The 15188-nt window shown below is 42.9% G+C and overlaps 1 pseudogene; it reads right to left on the bottom strand.

Moving 5' to 3' along the window:
* Window positions 1–14157: 14157 nt before the first annotated feature.
* LOC125109830 (60S ribosomal protein L17-like) lies at window positions 14158–14692 on the bottom strand (annotated as a pseudogene).
* Window positions 14693–15188: the final 496 nt, after the last annotated feature.

The raw sequence follows: 15188 nt of genomic DNA, 5'->3' as shown, positions 1-15188 counted from the left end.
TAATATTAAATACTGTGGTGATTTAAAACATGTACACAAATATGCCATGATATGCCTCCTTTTAAAAGGTGAAGCCCGGGGCACCTGGGTGCCTCCACTGGTTGGCTCTAAGCAGCCAACTCTGGATTTCACCTCAGGCCGTGATTTCAGGGTCATGGGATCAAGCCCCAGTCAGGCTCCATGCTCAGTGGAGAATCTGCTTGGGATTCTCTATCTCACTCTCCCTCTGCCCTCCCTTCACTCACACATCCCCCCCCCCCATAAATAAATAAATCTAAAAAAAGAAAGAAAGAAAGTGAAGCCCAATTCCCTTCTCTTTGAATGTGGACTACACCTACTGACTGACTTTTGACAGAATAAAATGGCAATGATGGTGTAGAACTGACTAACTAGGTTATAAAAGACACTGCAATTTCTAATCTCTTCCTCCTCTTTCTCTTTCTTGTTCCTGTTCTTCTCTCTCTCTCGTGACTCACTCTGAAAGAAATGTCCATGAGGACACCAAAGACACCCTATGAAGAGACCCACATGAGGCAGAGCTGAGCCTCCTGCCACCAACAGCCATGGAGGCTTAGAGCTCAGAGGCACATCCTCCAGCCTCAACTGGGGCTCAGAGCACTGCAGCCTCATGAGGGACGCAAGCTGGAACCATCCAACTCAACTGCTCCCAATTTTCTGATCATAGAAACTGTGAGACAACAAATGTTTGTTGTTTTAACCCACTAATTTGGGAAATAGCATAATGTGAAGGAATAGATAACTAATACAGCTATATTAAAGAAATATTTTGCTCGGGCGCCTGAGTGGCTCAGATGGTTAGGCAACTGCCATCAGCTCAGGTCATGACCCTGGAGTCCCGGGATGGAGTCCTGCATAAGGCTCCCTGCTCAGCAGGGAGTCTGCTTCTCCCTCTGACCCTCCCTCTTCTCATGCTCTCTCTCTTCTCAAATAAATAAATAAAATCTTAAAAAAAAAAAAAAAAGAAAGAAAGAAATACTTTGCTCAATTAAACTATCACCAGTATTTTAGCCTCCTAACATTGGTTTCCATCTTTGGATGTTATCTTCCAAATGGATATGCTTTATATAATTGTTATCATAATGCAAATATAATTCCGATTTCTGTATTTTCTTGTGTTTTATCATGAATGCCTCCCTGGTTGTTGCAATGTCTTCATAGTTAACATTTAAAATGTTCAAATAGCATTTTACCATAATTTATTAAACCATTTCCGTAAATCGCACGCTTTGATGGTTTCTAGTTTTTTTCTTCCAGAGCTTTTACTGCAGTGAATATTTTTGAATATATAGCTTCTTGCTTGTGTTGATTTATTTGGTTAGAATAAACAGTCTATATTTGATTTACTGATAAAGTATAAACATCTTTGTGGCTTTCATTACATATTGTCATATTGACTTTTATAAAAGAATATATCAATTTATCAGCAATGAGTAAGTGTATTAGCTATACTACTGTCATGGTTGTATTATAATCTTTCAAAGTTTCCCTAGAAATACAAAATTGCATCTGAAGTTTGCTTTCATTTGAATTTCTTCAATCCTAATGTATTTTTTATGTTTAATTACTATTTGTTTTCCCTCTTGTGAATTATCTTTTCCTGTACTTTATGCTTATTCTAATTTTAATGTACTTTTTTCATAAATTTGAATGTAAAACTATAGATTAGAAATATTAAACTTTTGGGGCACCTGGGTGGCTCAGTGGTTGAAGCCTCTGCCTTCAGCTCAGGTCATGATCCCGGTGTCCTGGGATCAAGCCCCGCATCGGGCTCTGTGCTCAGCAGGGAGCCTGCTTCCTCCTCTCTCTCTCTGCCTACTTGTGATCTCTGTCAAATAAATAAATAAAAATCTTTTAAAAATATATAAAAAAAGAAATATTAAACTTTGTAACCTTTCATTAAAATGTTTTTCCAGCCAGTTGTCCATTTTTATTAGTTTACTTGTTCATTATACAAAAATCCATAAATATATCAATATGTTTATGTGATTTCTTCTATGGCTTTCTATGGCTGCAGAGCTAAGAGAGCTCACATTCTTCCTCTGAAATGAACTACTATTGTCTTCTATTTTCTCTAAAATTTATAAGTGAAGAGGTGTTTTGTTTGTTGTCAAATCTATGTGGTTTTGGAGTATACTATAAAATGCAGGGTTGTTTTTTGTTTTGTAAGGATTTTATTTATTTGAGAGAGAGAGAGAGAGCTCAAGTTTGCAGGAGCAGTGGGAAGGGGGAGAGGGTGAAGGAGAAGCAGACTTCTGCTGATCAAGGAGCCTGCCATGGGTAGCCCAATGTGGGGCTCAATCACAGGACCCTGGGATCATGACTGGAGCCTAAGACAGGTGCTTCACCAACTGAACCACCCAGGTGCCCCAGGATGCAGAGTATTTTATAAAAGTCTTCTTCTGCTTTTTCATTTTTTTATTAAAAATAGTTTAGAGTCAGTTGGCTTTAAAATTTTTACAACATTGCTAGGGCTCACTGGAGATCACTGAAGTGTCCCACCAAAATGGTAAAGAGTGACAAAGCTGGAACCAGAGCTAGACACCACTGATCAAGACTTCTTGCCTTTTTAATTCCTACTGATAGAGAAACAAGTGCTTCTGAAGTACTGGGCTCCTCCCCAACCCCAGATGCTCATCCTGATTAGCTCAAACCAAATATTTCCTTTTTCTGATCATTTTAGGCTTAGGCTTATCTCACCATGTTGACCAATGATGTATGAGGGGGAAATCCCTGGGGACCTCTGGGGATAGTTTTTCCTACTGAACAAAAAGAAGGAAAGTCCACAAGAAGAGAGATCCCTCTTGTGCCATCAAAGTTGCCACCGGCCTGTAATGCCTGGAACCTGGCAGGCACCTTGCAAGTGAGAGCATAAATGCATAAATGCTAGAGACGGCAGAGGAAATGACATGACACGGGTCCTAGATGATGTTGTCGAGTCACAGAATGAATGGACTCTAGAACTGCCCTACCTAAGAACACGTTGTGTGTGAGAATATATATTCTTATTTGAAGCCACTTGCAGGTGACTTTTCTGTTAATTCTCAGCTGAAGGTATCCTAGATTTTAAGACCTCTGATATTTTTCCGCTTGCACATTTATTTTTCTCATACCATTTAGAAATTATGTTACAGGTTTATGAACTGGATTCCTGAATCATGGATGAAGTCAAAAGCCAGCACGTGTAGAGGAGGCCACTTGGAACCTTCTCTACCCCACGAGTTTGCGAACAGTTTCTCCTCCGTGTTCCAAATGCCTTTGTGGTCAGGGTTCTTTTCTCATTTACAAATCTAGAATCCTAAGTATTTACAGCCTTCAAGAGGATGAGTTGCAGTGAATGACAAGTGCTGTTTTCCCGTCATTAAATGCAAAATTTTCACCACCTTTTTATCTTTAACAAAACAACCAAAAGGAGCACTCTCTGACAAGATTTTGGTAATAAGGACCCCAAACTGCCAGGTTCTACAGATCCTACCACAGAAAAACAAGGGTTGGCCCTATTAACAACCTATTAACAACTGCAAATAAACAACCTGACGTTAAAAGTTCAAATAACTCAGATGGTTAGTCCACACCAGTGGTTTTCACACCGAGCTCTGTAGAACCCTAGTGAACCCTCAGTACAGGGTAGGAGCCTTTGAGCGCATAGAGCTCAGTTCTGGCCCTCTCTTCAAATGGCAAGTTGCTTCTCTCTATATCACATGTATATTGGTCTTGTACAGAACATCCCATTTAAAGAAAAGATTTTTTTTCTTTTTTTTCTTTTTCTTTTTAGTTTAAATCAGTAGTCAACACTCTTAATGTTAGGAGTCCTTCAGATGTTTGCAGTCAGGCAAAATAAGCAGTCAACCCATGACGGGAGAAACAGACAGAAGATACCATCTCTACCCTCTTGTTATTTTTCTTTTTCTTCTTGTTATTTTTTTTTAAGATTTTATTTATTTATTTGACAGACAGAGATAACAAAAAGGCAGAGAGGGAGGCAGAGAGAGAGAGAGGAGGAAGGAGGATCCCTGCTGAGCAGAGAGCCCGATGTGGGGGCTCTATCCCAGGACCCCAAGATCATGACCTGAGCTTAAGGCAGAGGCTTTAACCCACTGAGCCACCCAGGCGCCCCTTCTTTTTATTTTGAGTATAAGAACTTAATGAAAGGTCAACATACATGTGTATTTTCCATACAAGAATGGAAAAAGATGAGGCTTTCAGAATTGAATGCTTACTCTATATCTGGCATTGAGGGGTGTTGGAAGGGAATGGGCAGTAAGGGGCGGAGGGGGGAGATTCTATTATAATAGAATAACCTGACAACACAAATTACTGGCATAGATTTAGCCATATTGGCACACACAGGCTATTTTCTATTGATTCCTAAACTTAAAGAGTCCATGACCTCATCCAAAGTATGCTTTTTAATAATTCACTTCATTTAAGGGCCCATTAAAATGTCAGAACTATCATAAAGCTTGTAAACACTTAGTTAGCTCTAATGTCTTCAAAATAATAATGCATTATTGATGGAACCTTGATTCACAATCACTTTCTTCTCATTTGACAAAGCCAATGCTGCCCATGCTTTCTCCACATCCCACCACACGTTCCTCCCCTTTTGGCAACAACGCTTTGTCCCTGTGACCGTGACCCTCCTAGTTCTTAAAAAATGAGTTCTTTGGAATCTTCTCTTGTTCCAAGCCAAGAAGACTGACTTCCAGACTGGTTTATTTCAGTGAAGAAACTAGCATCAAGAAATGACAATCGAGTTGCCAGGATAAGCCACCAACCAGACCATCCAAAAGTAAGAGGCGGTTAGACAGTGAGAAATCCATTGTTAGCTGAATATTTGCTTCTTTGCAAATATAAGGCTTTCTCCTATAGAAATTCCTGGGACAGTTTAGGTATGCAAGCTTGATCTCAGAGGCCTTTTCAGTAGGACATGAGCACAAAAAATAGTATTAGTTTGAGTGTCACTCAAATCAGAAAAGGGAAAAAAAATTCTCCAGAGTTTGGGGCTTCTCCCTAAAAATAGAGTTGCCAAATAAAATGTAGGATGCCCAGTTAAATTTGAAGTTCGGACAAACAACGAATGATTTTTTTGGAAAACTGTGTCCTAGATACTACATGGGACATACCTACACGAAAAATATGTCCATCATTTATCTGAAATTCAAACTTGGCTTGTTGTCTTGTATGTTTATTTGCTAAATCTGACAACCCTGCCTTTTCGGGCAGATCTTAATGCCTCACCTAAAACTAAAAATATTGGTGGTGCTAGTTCTATAGTCCCCAATCCAGGCTACTCATTAGAATTATCTGTGGTTTCTCGAACCTACCCTTTAGAGCAATAAATCAGAGTCCCTGGAATGGGGCCCAGACATTCTTTCAGGCTCCCTGGGGGGTTCTAGTGGACAACCAGGTTTCAGAACCTCTAAGCTGGAAGATTGTAGTGACTCAGTATAAAATCTCAGAAAGGCATAGCTGAGGCATATTAGGAATGTCCCAGGATCTACTGGCAGGAATATAGATGCATTTTTAAAGCATATTCAACATTTTAATATAACTTTAAATTTGAAAAATAAAAACTATCAAACAAAAACCTACCAAATAATGATGATGATGATGATGATGATGATGATGATGATGATGATGGAAGGACTTAGACCTGGAAGGCTAAAAAAGATAACAAAGCACAGGTCCTAGAACCTGGATTAGACCGCTAATCCAAGTACCTGAGACAGGTGTGCACTGAACGCTACAGCTCCACAGCAGAGGCTGGGCATTTGGAACCACCCGCTGCCTCAGGAAGCATGAAAAATATCAGCTCTCACTGACTACATAAAAAGTCATAGATAGGCAGATTACCTGGGATGGAGAACAGCAGGCAGGAGTTACTGGAGTAAATCAGTCCAGAGCTCAGGAAAGGAGACAAGAAGAAGTAGGACCTCAGGCCAAGAATCGAAACAGTCACCAGCTAGGCACCTGCTGATGTACAGCTGACCAAGGAATCCTGCCAATCACAGAACTTTTGAGGGCACTGATCCCAGCACCTGGCTGATGCAGGGTTCACAGGTGATTCAGGAATGAGCGTTTGGCTAGAATGGGGAACAGGGATACAGACCAAGGCAACCGGTAAAGTCATTTATGTGAACACAGGGCCAGCTGACCTGCACCTGTAGTGATCTGAAATGAGTTTAGTATTTGGAAGGCACGGCATTCAATCCCATGTCGCTGTTTTGCTTTTTTTTTAGAATTTTATTTTTAAATAACCTCTACAAGCAACGTGGAGTTCAAACTCACAACCCTGAGATCAAGCGTCCCATGCCCCACCAACTGAGCCAGCCAAGCGCCCCAGTCCTGTGTACTTGAAACCACTCAGTTGATGCTTCTCAACCTCCCCATCTAGAAGATGGGGAGACTATCACCTTCTTTGTAGGGATGTGTAGGCGACACTTTAAATCAGGTGATATATACAAAAAGGATGGAATGTGCTGGACAGAGATCTTCACTGGAGCCCATCACTTTCCTGACACGGACCCTTGTCCTGCCACCTCCCAGGCCTCCCCTGCTCCTCTCTGAGGCTCCTCCATACTCCCACTTTCCTAGGTGACTTGTTCACAGGACAGTAGGGATCCAGAGCCTGTCCCAGCCCCCCGCAGGGTTGAGGCTGGGTGAACACTTGATGCTTTACTTGGACTAAGAAATCTCAACAGATGTTCCTCCTTCTAAAACAACTTTTGGTATTCCAAACACTGCATATTTTCATTTTTCTCTTCTATCTACATCAATTTAAGCTTTGTATTTATTAGCCATGTGACTCTGGATGCCTGATTAAACTTTTCAAAGTTTTGGCGCACCCATCCTTTAAAATGGGAGCATGAGTGTTATCTACTTTACAGATTTGTCGTGGAATGAATTGAAATGATGTATGAAAACCTTCAGCCCAGTACCTGACACATTTTAAGTACTTAAAACTGTTTAGTTATTACTAAAATGATCACCACTCAACCCGGCCATTGCCCTTGCAAAATTCTTAACTCAGACATATATATTTCTGTGCCCACCGCTAATCCAAGTACCTGAGACAGGTGTGCACTAAACGCTACAGCCCCACAGCAGAGGCTGGGCATTCTGGAGTCACCCGCTGCCTCCAAAAGCATAAAAAATATCCCCCCCCAGCTCTCATTGACTACACAATAATAAAAGTTTTTCTGCATTTGTTATATCTTCCTCCATCTCCATTTTCTGTCCTAGGTCTATATTTTACTGAGATTTCCATTCTCCTAATAAAATAACATCAAGCTTTTACGATCTTCTCTAGGCAAAAAGGCTTAAACTATCGCTTCCCGCCCCCCAAAGGCAGAAAAGTAAACCTTAAGCCATATGGCACAGGAATTAAAGTCAGCATATTGTTGCATCGTATAATTCGCCATTAGTATGAATGATGTCCCAGTGATAGGATGGTATTAACCCACTCTGGTATGCAATGGTTCATCATAGCTCTAAGTTCTCCTTTGCACCCCAGGCAGCTGTCTTTCAAATGGAGCTCAGCTGAATTTCACCGCACAAACATGTTATGTTTCTAGCATCACTCCCCAGCCCACCCAGCTGCCTCGAAGCTGCCTGTTTCAGACCACACATGGGGCTTCTGGATTTTACCTAAGAATGCTGCAACTCCACATCCACAAGATCCCACCATAATTTATGGAGGTAATCAATCCATCCATCATTAAAGACATCTGACCTTGTCACTCAAATTATACTAAAGAATTCTGATTCAGGGACCCAATTTCCTAATTCATTAATTTGAAAGTTTGAGGATGGTGAATGGGATTCATAAGAGACTATGGAATTTCCTTCAATTAATGAGGAGGATGTGAATTTCCCTTCTTCTCAAGGAGGCAGCTTAGTACTTAACATACATGTCAACAAACAGTCAACACCTACCTAGGCAACCTTTATGTGTAGGTGAACTATATCACATATGTCAGCATACAGATATGTGCTTGTCACCATGATGTCCCCAATCTTAGCAGTCTATCTTAATATCCAAGTAAAATGACTTAAACAACCACACTGGAGAGAAAGAAACACAGCCCCTGACATCCAGGAGCTGGCCTGGCACACACCAGCTAGGTCTGGGGGTTCTGCCAAACCTAAACAATTTTATGGAACAACAATATCAGGCAAGGCCACTCTGCAGTCATCATGGAGCAACAAGACTGCTCTGTGTCTGTGAACATTGCCCAACCCACAAAACCCCCAAACGCCCCCTACTCTGGCAGTGTAATATGGGTAGCTATTTCTCCTTTGCCAGTTACACCTTTGGCTTCCGTCTAGCTTGCCCTCACTACAGTGAAGATGGCTAAGCTACAGAATCACCCCATCTCCTGACAGCATCCGTCAGAGCAAAAGACCCGTGCTGTCAAGCCCTCCCCCACAATCCCTGACACAAGCCTGAATCCTTTGCTTCCAAACACCCTCCCACTGTGAACCCACATGGTCCAACTCATAATAGCCTCAACTTGTTCAACCACGCATGTGTTCCTGGTGGTCTTGAGCTAGAAGACGCAGACCCCACAAAATAACAGTACTTACCCTTCCTACCTTTTCAAAGGTCACCCTCCTCCCATGTATTTAGAGGAGGAGGTTTATCTAGCATCCCACAGGGCTCAATCCTGCTTCACAGTTGCTCTCTGGACCCCACCCAGCACTCTTAGCCGATCATAGGAGTTCTGAGACCACCATCTTTTACCCTCTTTCTGAAGAATACCACAAACACGGGGCACCTGGGTGGCTCAGGCGTTAAGCGTCTGCCTTCGGCTCGGGTCATGACCCCAGGGTCCTGGGATCAAGCCCCGCATTAGACTGACTGCCTGCTCAGCAGACAGCCTGCTTCTCCCTCTCCTACTTCCCCTGCTTGTGTTTCTTCTCTCGCTGTCTCTCTCTGTGTCAAATAAATAAATATTTTTTTTAAAAATAAAGGAATACCCTAAACACAAAACTGTGAGCAGAGTAAGTTATCTGTGGGAGGATTTATAAGTAATGGAGCACAGCATAGAACATGCAACTTAAAACTGACTAATGAACATCTGTGTGCAAAAGTTTCTCAGGTTCTCCCTTCACACCTCCTCCCACAGTCTCCCTCCTCCAGCCCACCACCTTCTAAGAAATTTCTTCCTGGGTTCTCCTTGCTCCCTTACCTCCACGGTGCCACCTTTGGTTCCATATTTTCTGTCCTTCCATCCATCTGTCACTCTGTCCTCTATATCCCCCAAGCCTCCCCCTCCAGCAACCTCTCCCGAATTCCTCTCTCATCTATTTGCAGGGACTCCCAACCCTGGGCTCAACCACAGAAAAGGAGTGGGAGGGTGAAAGCAGCGGTGGTGACACTTGTCAGTTTTCTGTTTTGAACGTCCTGTTCTGAGCAGACCACGTAGCAACAGAGTTGGAGGTGGGCGGAGGGGCAAACAGGAGAATCACCAAATTCTGCTCTAATTCTACTAAAGTGTAGCAACAAATTTTCTTGGTTGAGAATTTCAATGAGAAATACATTTACACTGTAACCCAGTATATACGTACATACAAACATACTAGGTGAGGGGTAGATAGAGTTACAGAGATACTAACATCTCACTAAAATACTCGTTGCTATTTCCTTTCTTAATTTCACTTCATTTTTTATTTTTTTAAAGATTTTATTTATTTATTTGACAGACAGAGATCACAAGTAGGCAGAGAGGCAGGCAGAGAGAGAGGGGGAAGCAGGCTCCCTGCTGAGCAGAGAGCCCAACGTGGGGCTCGATCCCAGGACCCTGAGACAATGACCTGAGCCGAAGGCAGAGGCTTAACCCACTGAGCCACCCAGGTGCCCCTCCACTTCATTTTTTAAAGAAAAGCTTATACCTGGCTGCAACCTGTTATACTGATTTCATGACCCACTAAGGGATCTCACTGTAGTTCACACACACGCTCCTAAAGTGACCAACATCTAAAAATGACCAAACGTTTTTCCCACCACAGGTAGAAAGATCCATCTTACATCGATACACACACACGACCGCTGAGGCATCATCTGGCCCATGGCACGGGTTTTTGAGCCAGAAGAGAGAAAAAAAGTCAACGGGCTCTTCTTTACTCTGGGTTTCTGTGCAGCATGAACTCATTTGACCATAGTGAGGCTAAAAATAGAGCATCAGTTCCCACGGTAACTAGTTCGGGTGAAGGAGTTCCCTCCAGGTGGTGGGACTTGAGGCTCAGCCAAAGGTAGAGAAAGCAAGCCAAGGACCAGATCAGAGGCAACTCAGAATGTGACTGCATTGGCCTCCGGGGACCGAAGCCAGAAGCCAGTGGCTCAAGAGGTACCTAGAAAGGCAAGGTGGGAGAATACAGTTGGACAAATGAATCATGAGACCGCCATCACAAATCGGGCACCCTAGGGAGTCAGGGTCTACACAGACGAAGAAGGGTAGTTGATGCCAAACACAGAGGGAAGCGTGGCCCGAGGAACAGAGTCTGGCTGGGAAAAAAGGGATGGAAACTGCACAGGCAAAGTGCTCCTGGGGGAAACGAATGCAGCTCCATTTGAATTGCAATTGATTTGGATTTGAGACAGCATTCCATTTTTGGCTAGTTACTCTTCAGCACCTTTACTCCTAGGACATACATCTTCTCCAACAGGGGTTTTTGAGGTGTGCATTCATTATTGTTCCCTGAAGTTAAATTTATTTTCACTGATTTTTAAGCTCAAGACAGCCTTGCTGGTATGTTTATACCGTGGTGTTTATTTTCAGAGGTAGAGCTGCAATAAATGAAAAATATTTTCCCTTCAGTAGAACAGGAAATATTACACTTAGATATTTTATAAGTATGACTGGTTATTTTTTAAATCACGAAGTCAAAAATATTATAATTATTATACATTCCTGGCAATAATTTTATGAGTGTGTCTAGTATAAAGACTGAAAGTAATATTCATGACATGAACTGTACTTCAAACTGAATATAGAATAAAAATGGATTTAAATAACCAGAGCGAACTGCATCTCTAAGTAGTACATGCAAATCAATTTAACTCTTCTATGCTAGAGTTAAAGTCCTGGGAAATCACCATCATAAAAGTTATAAGCTACTATTCTTTGAGTACCTATTTTATTCCAAGTACTATGAGAGGTGTTTTATATCCATTCCCTTATTTAATACCTAAAATAACCCCAAGAAGTAGGTGTCATTAACAGTATTTTGTAGATGGGGAAACAAAAGTGCAGAAATACCAAGTTATCTACCCAAGATCACACAGTTAGGAAGTGGCCAAAGAGGACGGAGACCTGTATCACCTGGCATGAGTCTTTGTTTTGTGTTCCTACCTGTTTCCTCCATCTCAGTCTTTAGGGGGCTCACATGCAGGTGCTTCCTCTGGGTATGAGGTTTGCCTGATGCAACATCATCATCTTCAGAACCTGTCAGAAAATTCCTCTAGAGAATTAGGATCTGTCACCAAGAAGTAACCAGACTCTATACTGACTCAGGAAGAATGGAAACAAAACTCATGTGGGTGTCAGAGGGTGTCTTTTTCGAAGAACAGCGTCCTCAGCAGGAACGTCCTACCCCACGGCAATGTCTGGGGGGCCCAGTTCAGTCCATGGTTTCAGAGGCTTTGGATGTTTCCCCCCAGAAGACTGCAGGCTCCTTGGAGGCCATTTCATGTAGCATGGAATGGGCGACCCACCTGGGGATACTTCACAAATACTGATTACCTGCCTAGTGTCTTCCCCAGCAGAACACTTCAGAATGGTTATTGCCTACAGTGACTCACCTCACTTACCCCAATCCTTCATTCCCATAACTTCCTCTTCCTCATCTCTGTTCCAGACTCCTTAGAACTGAAAGCATCTCCCAGGGTCTTCCATAGAAGCACTTTCCTGCATTCAAGCACACATGCTCAAACACGGGCATGGCAATGACGTGCCGAGTCTCAGTATGTTCTTCCTTCTGCAAGGAGAGGAGGTGGCTAAGGATGGCTGTTTTCCATCCCACCCTGAACAGATTCCTCAGCACCAACCAGGCATTCCTTGAGAAGGGAGCAAAAGAGTCAACTAAAACGGGCCAGAAAAGTATCATATTATCTGGCCAAGAAGATACTTGGTGTCACAAAGCACTTTGTTTTAATATCAAAGTCCAGTTTTAGTGAACTAGTAATTCATGTGCTTCCTTGGATTCGAAATCTACATACATTTTTTAGTGGACACTTTCCTCTCTCAGAAGTAGCTTTCTCTAGTGTTTTGCCATAATTATGTGACACATCAACTAATTATGATTTCTTATATGAGTGGTGAAAGTATAAAATTTTAATGGGTGGGGAGAAACAAAGTAAAGACCAACCCTCCAAACGTAACATAAATGGAACAGTACACAGTCATGAAGGGAATTTTGATGGTACAATAACCTTTATTAGCTTGATATGCTGACTGAGAAAAGAAATAGCATGCATTTTTAAAAAGTGACTTTTATGGAAGAATAATTTGTTTGCATAAAATATGATCACTTACCCTCATAAAAGTTTATTTGAATATATTGCACTATAACCAAAGCCAACTGCATTAGCCACAGCAGGGAAACCCAATTCTGAATTGCAAAACAAACCAAAGGTGTGACTAGGAGCACATCAGCATTCCATGCTGACTCAAGGAAATTTTGGCAGTTAAAATCCTGCTGATTTTCCAGGATGAGTGGTTTTAATGAGGCCAAATCTTTTAGAAATTGGTGGGGCGGGGAGCAACTGCAAGTCAGACTGGGGCCTTCCAGTCCCTTCCAAAAAGAACAACACCCAGAAAAGGCTGGTCAACACCTTTCTTAGGTTCACCTGAGTTTCCAACCCACTGTCCACACTAGAATCTCAACTACTGGCAACCACAGGCCAAATGTAGCTGCAGATGCCATTTTATAGGTGTTCATTCAAATAAGGATGGAGGGCGCCTGGGTGGCTCAGTGGGTTAAGCCGCTGCCTTCGGCTCAGGTCATGATCTCAGGGTCCTGGGATCGAGTCCCGCATCGGGCTCTCTGCTCAGCAGGGAGCCTGCTTCCCCCCCCCCTCTCTCTCTCTCTGCCTGCCTCTTTGTCTACTTGTGATCTCTCTCTCTGTCAAATAAATAAATAAAATCTTTAAAAAAAAAAAATAAGGATGGAAAGATTTTTTTTTTAAAGTTATACGGGCTCTGCTCTCCAACCAACCTGTCTCTTCCAGAGTTTCTATTCTTCTTTGACTCCTACCTTCATTCATTTACTTCCCCAGCCCCTTGGGCCCAGGGAACTCCTGAACTATGCACTTTCGTTAAAAGGACTCATGAGAGGCCCCTGGGTGGCTTAGTAAGTTGAGCATCCAACTCTTCGTTTTGCCTCAGGTCATGACATCAGGGTCGTGGGGTCAAGCCCAGGGTCAGGGTCTGTGCTCAGTATGGAGCCTATTTAAGATTCTCTCACCCCCTTCTGCTCACGGGTTGATGCTCTGTCTCGCTCTCACTCTCTCTCTCTCTCTTTCAGATAAATAAATAAATGGAAGTCTTGGGGGGGAATAAAAAAGGACTCATGAAATATTACTCTCCTGCTATCTCCAAGTTGAAAACTGAAGCTCTTCAAGGACAGGGGCTCAGGTTGTCTTCATCCGAAAGGAGGGTGCAGACAGGAGCAGGAAGAGAACTCAGCCTTAACAAATCTAATTTTCTCAACTGAGGCTACCCAAGACATCACAGGGAGTCAGAGGGAGAGGGAGCCCCAAAGCACAGTATCCCCATTTCCTAGGGCCCAGCTCTTCCAAAGATCCTAAAGCTACCTTTACCCCTAACACAATGGATGCTCTACAAGCATTTACTGATGAAGGAGGCAAGAGATGACTAAGGAATTTCATGGAGGAAGTACAGAAGGATAGGCAAGGTTTCATGAGTCAGACCAGGTCATCTTGAAATCAAGCAACTGTCCAAACAAAACAAAACAAACAAACAAACAAAGTCTTTGTTTTTATAGTGATGAGTATTCATAATTGGGCAACTTCTTTACTTCATATTACCAAGGAAAACTTCTTTAATATTATGATTTCTTTTCTGTTTTTTACTTTTATTTGTATTTATTTTATGCAGAATTTACTCTCAGACCCTAAGTTTTTGTTTCTTCAGTTTCTTCGGGGATATGTTCTTCTTCTTTCTTTTTCTGTGCAACTTCCTCTTCTAGTACAGGAATAATCTGCTTCTTTTCAGGAGGAATCATCTCAGTGTGGCAGGGAGAACTCCTGTATGGGTTAATCCAACCATGAGCCTTACAAGTTCTATGCCGCATTCCAGGAGCTTTCCTCACAGGGATGAGCTCAATGACCAGAGAATCTACCTCTAAACCTTTAAGTTCAACATCACTCTCTGCATTCTGAAGCATGTGCAGTCAAAATCCAGCACTCTTTTTGGGCCGTGGATCCTGCGTTCCCGCCCACAGTTTGGTCCGGGCACACCTACCAGCTCCACCATTGTAGTGATGGAATGTCACACATGGCTTCTGCAGAATGACAAACTCCAGATACTTGGTGGCTTTTCCTATCTGCCACTGATAGGGCCTGGACAGGGTCACATGTGCTCTTAAAGCAAACATGAAGATCTGAACCTCTTGATGGGCATGACTTTGTAAGGTTCTCTGAGTCAAGGAGTCAAGATGGCGGAGAAGTAGCAGGCTGAGACTACTTCGGGTAGCGGGAGATCAGCTAAATAGCTTATCTAAAGATTGCAAACACCTACAAATCCAACGGGAGATTGAAGAGAAGAACAGCAATTCCAGAAACAAAATCAACCACTTTCTGCAAGGTAGGACTGGCGGAGAAGTGAATCCAAAGCGACGGGAAGATAGACCGCGGGGGGAGGGGCCGGCTCCCGGCGAGCGGCGGAGCAACGGAGCAAAATCAGGACTTTTAAAAGTCTGTTCCGCTGAGGGACATCGCTCCAGAGGCTTAACTGGGGTGAAGCCCAGGCGGGGTAAGCGCGGCCTCAGGTCCCGCAGGGTCGCAGAAGGATCGGGGGTGTCTCAGTGTCGCAGAGCTTACCGGTATTAGAACGGGGAAGCCGGCTGCAGAGACAGAGCCGAGGAGTGACTCTCAGCTCAGGGTTGCCTTGAACCGGTCACAGGCTCGGTCAGCTCGGAGCGCG

The sequence above is a fragment of the Lutra lutra genome, chromosome 9 (assembly GCF_902655055.1).
Source record: "Lutra lutra chromosome 9, mLutLut1.2, whole genome shotgun sequence".
NCBI classification, from domain to species: Eukaryota; Metazoa; Chordata; class Mammalia; order Carnivora; family Mustelidae; genus Lutra; species Lutra lutra.
The sequence above is the reverse complement of the archived record's forward strand: the minus strand, read 5'-3'. Positions and strand labels throughout refer to the sequence as shown.